The 7,611-nt window shown below is 38.9% G+C and overlaps 1 protein-coding gene and 1 pseudogene across 1 annotated transcript in view; both read left to right on the top strand.

Moving 5' to 3' along the window:
- Positions 1–1,817: 1,817 nt before the first annotated feature.
- LOC131303185 (spermidine hydroxycinnamoyl transferase-like) overlaps positions 1,818–7,611 on the top strand; it is a 26,148-nt gene continuing 20,354 nt past the window's right edge. Inside the window, exon 1 of the mRNA XM_058329966.1 lies at positions 1,818–1,900. The gene's annotated coding sequence lies outside the window, so the exon portion shown is untranslated. The remainder of the gene's footprint in view (positions 1,901–7,611) is intronic.
- Positions 1,988–4,820, top strand: LOC131303191 (spermidine hydroxycinnamoyl transferase-like; annotated as a pseudogene).

Here is a 7,611-nt window from a genome sequence, read left to right as displayed (position 1 = left end):
TGAGTAATTCTGTTTGAATGAGAAATGGATGAGGGCAAGACATGAAGATGTCTGTAAATAGACACTGGGCTCGTGTTCGATGAATGTGGCGAGTATGGGGTCTTAGTAACAGTACATAAACGGATTGAAGGTCAGAGGGGAAGGTAGAGGAAGATGGAATCAAAATGAAGGTCAGAGAAGAAGAATATGGATGGAAAGCTAGAGGAAGATGTGATGTTTCTAGTTGATGGCCGTTGGAGTGTTCGAGAGATGGAGAAAGGATACGTCGTTTGGGGTGTTTAGAGGGGGCTGCTTTTGTTGGGGGAGGAAATATCAAGGGTATTTTCGGGTTATAAAAGTAGACAAACATCCCACCCTATTATAAGAAGTATAGATAGATATATTTCCCCGAACTCGCCCCAGCACCCAAAAATTTAATGAAAACCCACTTTGATCGGGGCAGGGCAAGGGGCGGGGCAAATTGCCATCCCTAAATCTCATGGTCAACTTACAAGAGTCCCAATAAAGGCAGAGAAAAACTCTATTTGGCATTGCCTCATAGGAGTTGATAGCACCGAATAGGTTTTGAACTTGAGAACTTAAGAAGGAAAAAATCCTAAGTCACGGACCTTGATCACTAGGCCAACCGCTTGGGGTTTGGTAATATTTACCTTTGGCTTCCATTATTTGCACAATTTTTTCCCATCTTTTTTATTTATTCAAATAAGAGTGTTTTTTTCTCATTCTTTTTATCATTTCATGCGGAAGAGATCCTCTCTTTGGTCCCCATTAAAAACTGGACAGTGTTGTTTGGAGAAAACTTTCAGTGCTGGGTGGGCACGGCCATGTGGTGCCCGTGCATGCATCTCGGGTGTCCAAACGTGTTTTGGATGATCCAGATTTGTTTGGGTAATTTTTAATGCAAAATTACCAAACCACCCCGTCAAAGTCAAACAAATCTGGACTGTCCAAAACATGTTTGGACGGATAAGATGCGTGCATGGGCACCACGTAGCCGTGCCCAACCGACACTGAAAAATTTCTCGTGTTGTTGGTCTATGTGTGGGCTCTTTTTAGATTTATTTCGATGATCAAAATTGTATGTTTGCTCAAATATATTGAGATATGTGAGAAAAGAGCGAATCACGAGATACTTGCTTTCATTGTTGTGTCTAGAATATAGTCTTAACATGCCTTTATATAGGCTACAAAATTAGGAATGACTTCGGTGTCTCCCCTCGAAAAGGAGACACCGTAACTTTTGGCATAACCGAACCATTACAAGCATAACCAAAACATTATATGTATAACCAAGACATAACCAAAACGCCTTGTTATGCCTTGATTATACGTATAATTGGTTTTGGTTATACTTGTAATGGTTCGGTTATGCTAAATGTTATGGTGTCTCCAAAAGGAGGGGAGATACCGAAATCGTTCCCTACAAAATTTGGTAAACAAATTAGAAAATGAGAAGACAAACGTCTTCGGAGTAATAGAAAATTAGTACCTTAATCAAGTTGATTTCAATCAGTATACTCCAATCGATCAAAGTTTATCCAATCACCATGCACATGACATAATTAACAGAAGTTGTGCTATTCGTTACATAGTAAACTAGCACTAATTAGAGAATAGCATGTGGGCGGAGCTGAAGACAAACTTGAAACAAGCACTAACATATATAGCACTTTTCAGGGACATTTTTTTTACTGGACCACACATTTCTTCTTTCGACCCTAAATTGGTGGTTCATACGTACGGTACGTTGAGTTATTACTTGGAGGCAATGCTGAGCCTCATTCACTCACAGCTTCTCTAGAGGCACACTTGCCTATAAAAAAACAAGCAACAAATTTTAGAGAAGCCAAATCCAAATGACTTAATTTATTGTTTGCATGCAATTTCATCTTATCTTGAGCTTCATTTCCACTCCTCTCTCGCTCTCTCTCGATCTTTCATCTTATCTTGAGCTTCATTTCCTCTCCTTTCTCGCTCTTTAGAATTAATGTTGACCTTGAAGGCTTCCTTCACAGTGAAACCAGCGGGGGCCGACACCATTAGAACCCATGTACTTATCAGAATTGGATCAAGTTATTGCAACATCTCACGAGCCTACAGTATATATATTTCTATAGACCAACCAGTGGTCAATTAGTTTTGAACCCAACAGAGATTCTCAAAAACTCCCTAAGCAAAGCACTCACCATATTTTACCCACTCGTGGGACGCCTCCAAAGGACCGGTAGGGGCCGTCTGGAGGTCAACTGCTACTCCATGGGGGCACTGTTTTTGGAAACAGAGTCGGAGGCTAAAATCAGCGACTTTGGAGACTTCACTCCGACTTCAGAAATTAGAGCTCTGATACCATCTGTAGACTACAATAAGCCTATTGATCGATGAGTTGCCATTGCTTTTGGTGCAAGTAACAAAGTTCAGTTGTGGTGGAATTAGTCTTGGCTTGGGCATGTCAAATGTGCTTGTCGATGGCCGATGTGCAACTCACTTTGTTTCCGAGTGGGCGAGGATTGCCCGCGGTGAGGAGCCTAAAAACTTACCATTTCTTGATTGGACGGTACCGAAACTGGAGGAGGATGATCTGACACCGTCGAGATTTGATCACTTGGAGTTCACCAAACCGCCGATGTTGATTGGCCAAACGAATAACTTAGAAGAGCAGAAGAAGGAAACGAATGTGGTGATGTTGAATTGAGCAAAGAACAAATTCAAAAGCTGAAGAAAGAGGCTAATGAGTTCCTAGGTGTTTACACTAGTAGTAAGCCTTTCACCAGGTATATGATACGATCCCGTGTGGTTTATTGGGTGGTCTTGGCCACAGCCGCGTGGTGTCCAACGAGAGTTTGGGGCACCGCTAAGTGGTGCACTAGAGCATGGAATAATTACTCCTTAACACCACGCATGGAATAATTACTCCTTAACACCACATATTTATGTGAAGTTCACCCCTAAGGGTATGGACTCTAAATATGTGTGGTGTTGAAAAGAGTCGGACTACCACGCAGTGGTGTCTTAAAACGACTGAATAATTACTCTTATTTTTGTCTTTTTAATCATTTGACTTTCTTCATTAAAGTTGGTCGTAATTCATTTGTATTGACGGGAGGAACAAAACATTATAAAACATAGATCAATTTTGAAAAATTAAAAAAATTGAGACAAGGGCGTACTATGCTGTTTAGCTTAACTTTTGAGGTTGTTTGAGAACCCAAATTTAGTACTTAATACTTAAAAGATTAAATGTCTCTTAAAATATAGGCTAAGAAATTGATAAAAAATTAGCCACCACACTCATTACGCCGCCACCACAATTACCACTCCACCACCACCGTCAATACACCACCACTACTACCATCACTCCAACACAAACCCACCACCACTCCACCACCACCACCACTTCACACCACCACTTCCCCCACAATCACCACTCTACCACCGTCGCCACAATCACCACTCCATCGTCGCGCCACTACCATCACTACCCTACTACCACAAATACATAGTAACCATTAGTGAAATTAGAAGAGAATCCTTATAAGTCTATAACTAATGAAACTAAAATTAATTAATCATTTATTTACATTCAGTTCATAATATATTTATAAAATAGCTTTTCCGCTTAAAAAATTCAACATTCAGCTTTCAGTTTCGATTTTTAATTTATCAAACAGATCGAACCTTTGATTTTTGCAAATACGTTTCCTTGTTTATGTTTCTCAATTTTAGGAATTCATTTTCATTCAGTGAAAGGAGTAGAAAATCTTAATAGAATAACTCACATTTGGAGGGGGAAAAAAATCTACTAAAGCTAAAAATAGTTCAAATAATGCCTTTCGAGTTTTAACTTAATCAAAGAAATAGTCCCTTTTTTTCATTTTCCGATTCTCGTCGAGAGTCTCGAGAAAAGCATTTATACAAAATTTCGTTTGACCGAAAAATGAAGAGCAAATTAAAAAGTTGAAGAGCAGAGAGCTAATTGAGTGCGATTCTATGATGAAACCTCTTATTACCAGGTATGAGGCCGTGACTGCACATATGTGGAGGTGTGCATCCAAGGCAAGGCTGCACGAATTTGAGCAACTAACAAGTGTGCGCATTGGCGTGGATTTTCACAGCCGGATGGTACCGCCATTGCCAAAGCACTTTTTCGGGAATGCAGTCTTACCGATGAGAGCAACAACCACCTCAGGAGAGCTGTTGTCGAAGCCGTTAGGATATGGCTGTAGCAAGATAAGGGAAGCCATAGAGAAGCTAACAGACGAGTACGTGAGGTCATTTCTAGCTTACTTGAAAAGGGAAAATGATTTGTCCAAGTTCAGGTTCTCTCACGTCGTGGGATCTACTCAAGGAGCTTTCCTTGGCAACCCGAACATGGAAATCACTAGTTGGATCGGGGTGCCTTTGTGTGGTGTTGATTTCGGATGGGGAAAGGAAATTTACACGGGCCCGTAACAGTTGCGTTTGACGGGAAGGCGTTCATATTTCCTAGCCATGATGAAGATGGTTCTTTCAACGCTCCATTTCGGTTGCAGGTTGAACATATGGATGCCTTCAAGAAGTTCTTCTATGAGAATATTTGAAGAATGGGTGCCTCGGTTTAGCTTCCCCGCAAATAAGTCAGACAGCTCCAATGCGGCGGATTCCGATGACAAGTTCCTCTCCCGGTTTTTTATTTTCATTTTACTTTTCTTTGTTTGTCGATCCCCTGTGTGGGATTTCTCTCCCTTTTTGGGGCTTTCTAACCCCTGTGTGTTTGTTGAATAATTTCATCTGTGCTCCATCTGATTTGAGTTGCGGTTCCTCAGGGATCTTCTACAACTAAATAATTAACGGCCCCATGTCGTATATTGCCTAGGCTTTGTGTTATTATGTGATTTTCCAAGCTTGATGAAAGCAAATAAATGTTTTCTATTTAACTGTTTAGCGTAAGTAACTTCCACACTGTAACCTGTTTGCCCCTCATTCATGAATTTTCTCTAGAAACTTCCACACTATAATCTGTTTGCCCCTCAAAATCATCGGGTTTGACCACTTCCGGGTGAGTTTGGATTGAAAAAATTAGTAACTTATTTTTTTGTCTTTATTTGAATTCTCTCATCCATCAACTCGGACTAAAAGCAATAGTTGCATCTAAGGCTCGCCCATCTCAGCAATCAATAATCCAAGTTTGTTAACTACTTTGGCTGATAAACAGTGCCGACTCAAAGCTATTTGGGGCATGAAGCAGAAGTCTTAATATGGGGTCATTTATCTTCGCATACGCATCTTTGAACGAAATTTTGCAAAAAATATGGGGCTATTTATCTTTGCATAAGCATCTTTGAACGAAATTTTGCAAAAAATATGGAAAAAACTTAAGGGGTGAAGATTCAAACCTAGTTCCTAAAGCATCCAAAGAACCTAAGCTCCTAAAGTATCCAAAGGACCTAAGCTATCACACCACCAAGAAGATCTTACTTGAAATCAATTGGAACTCCTAATTATTTAAAACTATGTATATTTTGGAGCCCTCTTCGGGCCAAAAAAATTGGGGGCCGGAAGCTACGGCTTCCCCTCTAAGCCGGCTTTGCCTATAAGAGTCTATTTCTACCGGCAAGAGTCTTTTAACAAATATAAAAGTACGTACTGGGGTGGATTTGGATTAAAAAGTCAAGTGAGTTGTATTTTTTTTTTTGTCTCTATTCAATTTTTTTTTTGTATTTCTATGTTTTGCGTCAAACTTTTGTGACTTATTGATTTGTTTCTTTGAGAGGAATCAGAAAAAGTTAAAAAGTATTATCGAAACTTATAATTTTTTGAATAAAGACAAAATTAAGTAAAAAAAGACAAGTTATTTTACTTATTTTTTGTCTTTTTTAAAAAATTTATGAGTTTCGATACCTAGCACTCCCCACAAATTTGGCGGTGAGTTATGACCATTCAATATCTTCCAGTGTCTAGTCACAACCGTTAATTTGCCTTTTCGGAATAATTTTCGGATACCTAGCACTCCCCACAAATTTGACGGTGAATTATGACCATTCAATATCTTCCGGTGTCTAGTCACAACACATTAGTTTCATAGTACTTGTCCCCACAATGTACAGGTAAAGTTGCTTTTCCTTTTATTTTGTTGACGTATATTATGTCCAATTCAAAAAAAAAAAAATTATGTCCAATTCACAAGTTTAAGTGACTTTCTAGTATTTACTTTGGCTTTATACAAATGATCCACTCCAGACAACATAACGATGAACAATAAATTATACTTTAGCTAAAAAGTATTAAGAGAAAAAAATATTGTATGTTTTGAATTCAAAGGGTTCGCTTGAATTTCTCAAAAAATAGTGCAATGAATTGTTGAAAAAAATTTGAATTTTTCTTGCCAAAATTGTACTATTATTTTTACGTCCTCGTTTTATAGACTGGACAAACAATATTAGACTGAGAGAGTAGTAAATTTTGCAAATTTGTAGACAGGAAAGTGTTGGAGAATTTTCCGAAGTAAAAAAAAGGAAAGTGTTGGAGTGATAAGGTGCTGAGGAACTTACACAAAGGGTCCTGTGTTCGGATATTGGTGCCACCAACCGAAGGTGCTCTGCAGGCTCTCTCTCTCTCTCTCTCTCTCTCTTGCCAATTCTGTGATGAAAAATGTTAAAGCATCCAACTCCAAATCAATTGGCAAAGAGTGGAGAGGCTGCTCAGACTCATATATTAGTTTTGGAGGAGATAATTAACCGATGTGGGACAAATCCCAACACTCCCCTGCACGTGCGAAACCGATATGGGACAAATTCCAACACTCCCCCGCACGTGCGACCCCCTATTCGCACGTGGAGAGGTTAACAAATGATCCGGAACACACGGATCACAATGAAACAAAATGCAACTATGGCACAAACAAAGGGGAAAAGCCTCCGAAAGTCTAGCTCTGATACCATGTTAAAGCATCTAACTCCAAACCAATTGGCAAATAGTGGAGAGGCTGCCCAGGCTCATATACTAGTTTTGGAAGAAATAATTAACCGATGTGGGACAAATCCCAACAAAGTAAAGCTCATAGTTTTGAGAGATTTGTGACAACTGAAATTTGTCACAAACGGTTAGTTTCATGATTTCCAAGTGCAAGTTTTTGTGACAACTTGAATATTTTTTTTTTTGGTAAACAAAATGATATCCGATTACAACTTGTATATTTAGGGACAGGAAATGATAGCAAAAATTGCCATAAATGGACTATTTTCAATGACAACGTATGACTTGTCAATAAAAGTGTATTTGAGACAAAATTGATCAGGATTTATTTCATTTATGACCGGTCATAAATCGTTACTAGATTATTTTTAATTCGGACCGTCCAAACACATCTAGATGGTTAGAATTAATTGCACAACTGTTGTGTCAGTTGTGCATGTAGCATTTTTGATTTGCAATAAGTCATCACTGAGTACTTTTAGCTACACACTTATAGTACTGACAACTCTGTGACACAAATGTTTATGGCAACAAAGTTTTTAGTGACGATCGAGTTTTTGACATTCATGATTCATTGATGAAATTTTGTCGCCACTTAAGATCAATCTTCTTTTAGTCCGTTCACTTCGTATACCTCAAAGCGTAGAGTAGTCTCGCAAA

Source organism: Rhododendron vialii, chromosome 1a (assembly GCF_030253575.1).
Source record: "Rhododendron vialii isolate Sample 1 chromosome 1a, ASM3025357v1".
Lineage (NCBI taxonomy): Eukaryota > Viridiplantae > Streptophyta > Magnoliopsida > Ericales > Ericaceae > Rhododendron > Rhododendron vialii.
This window is presented reverse-complemented; position numbering and strand designations above follow the sequence as displayed.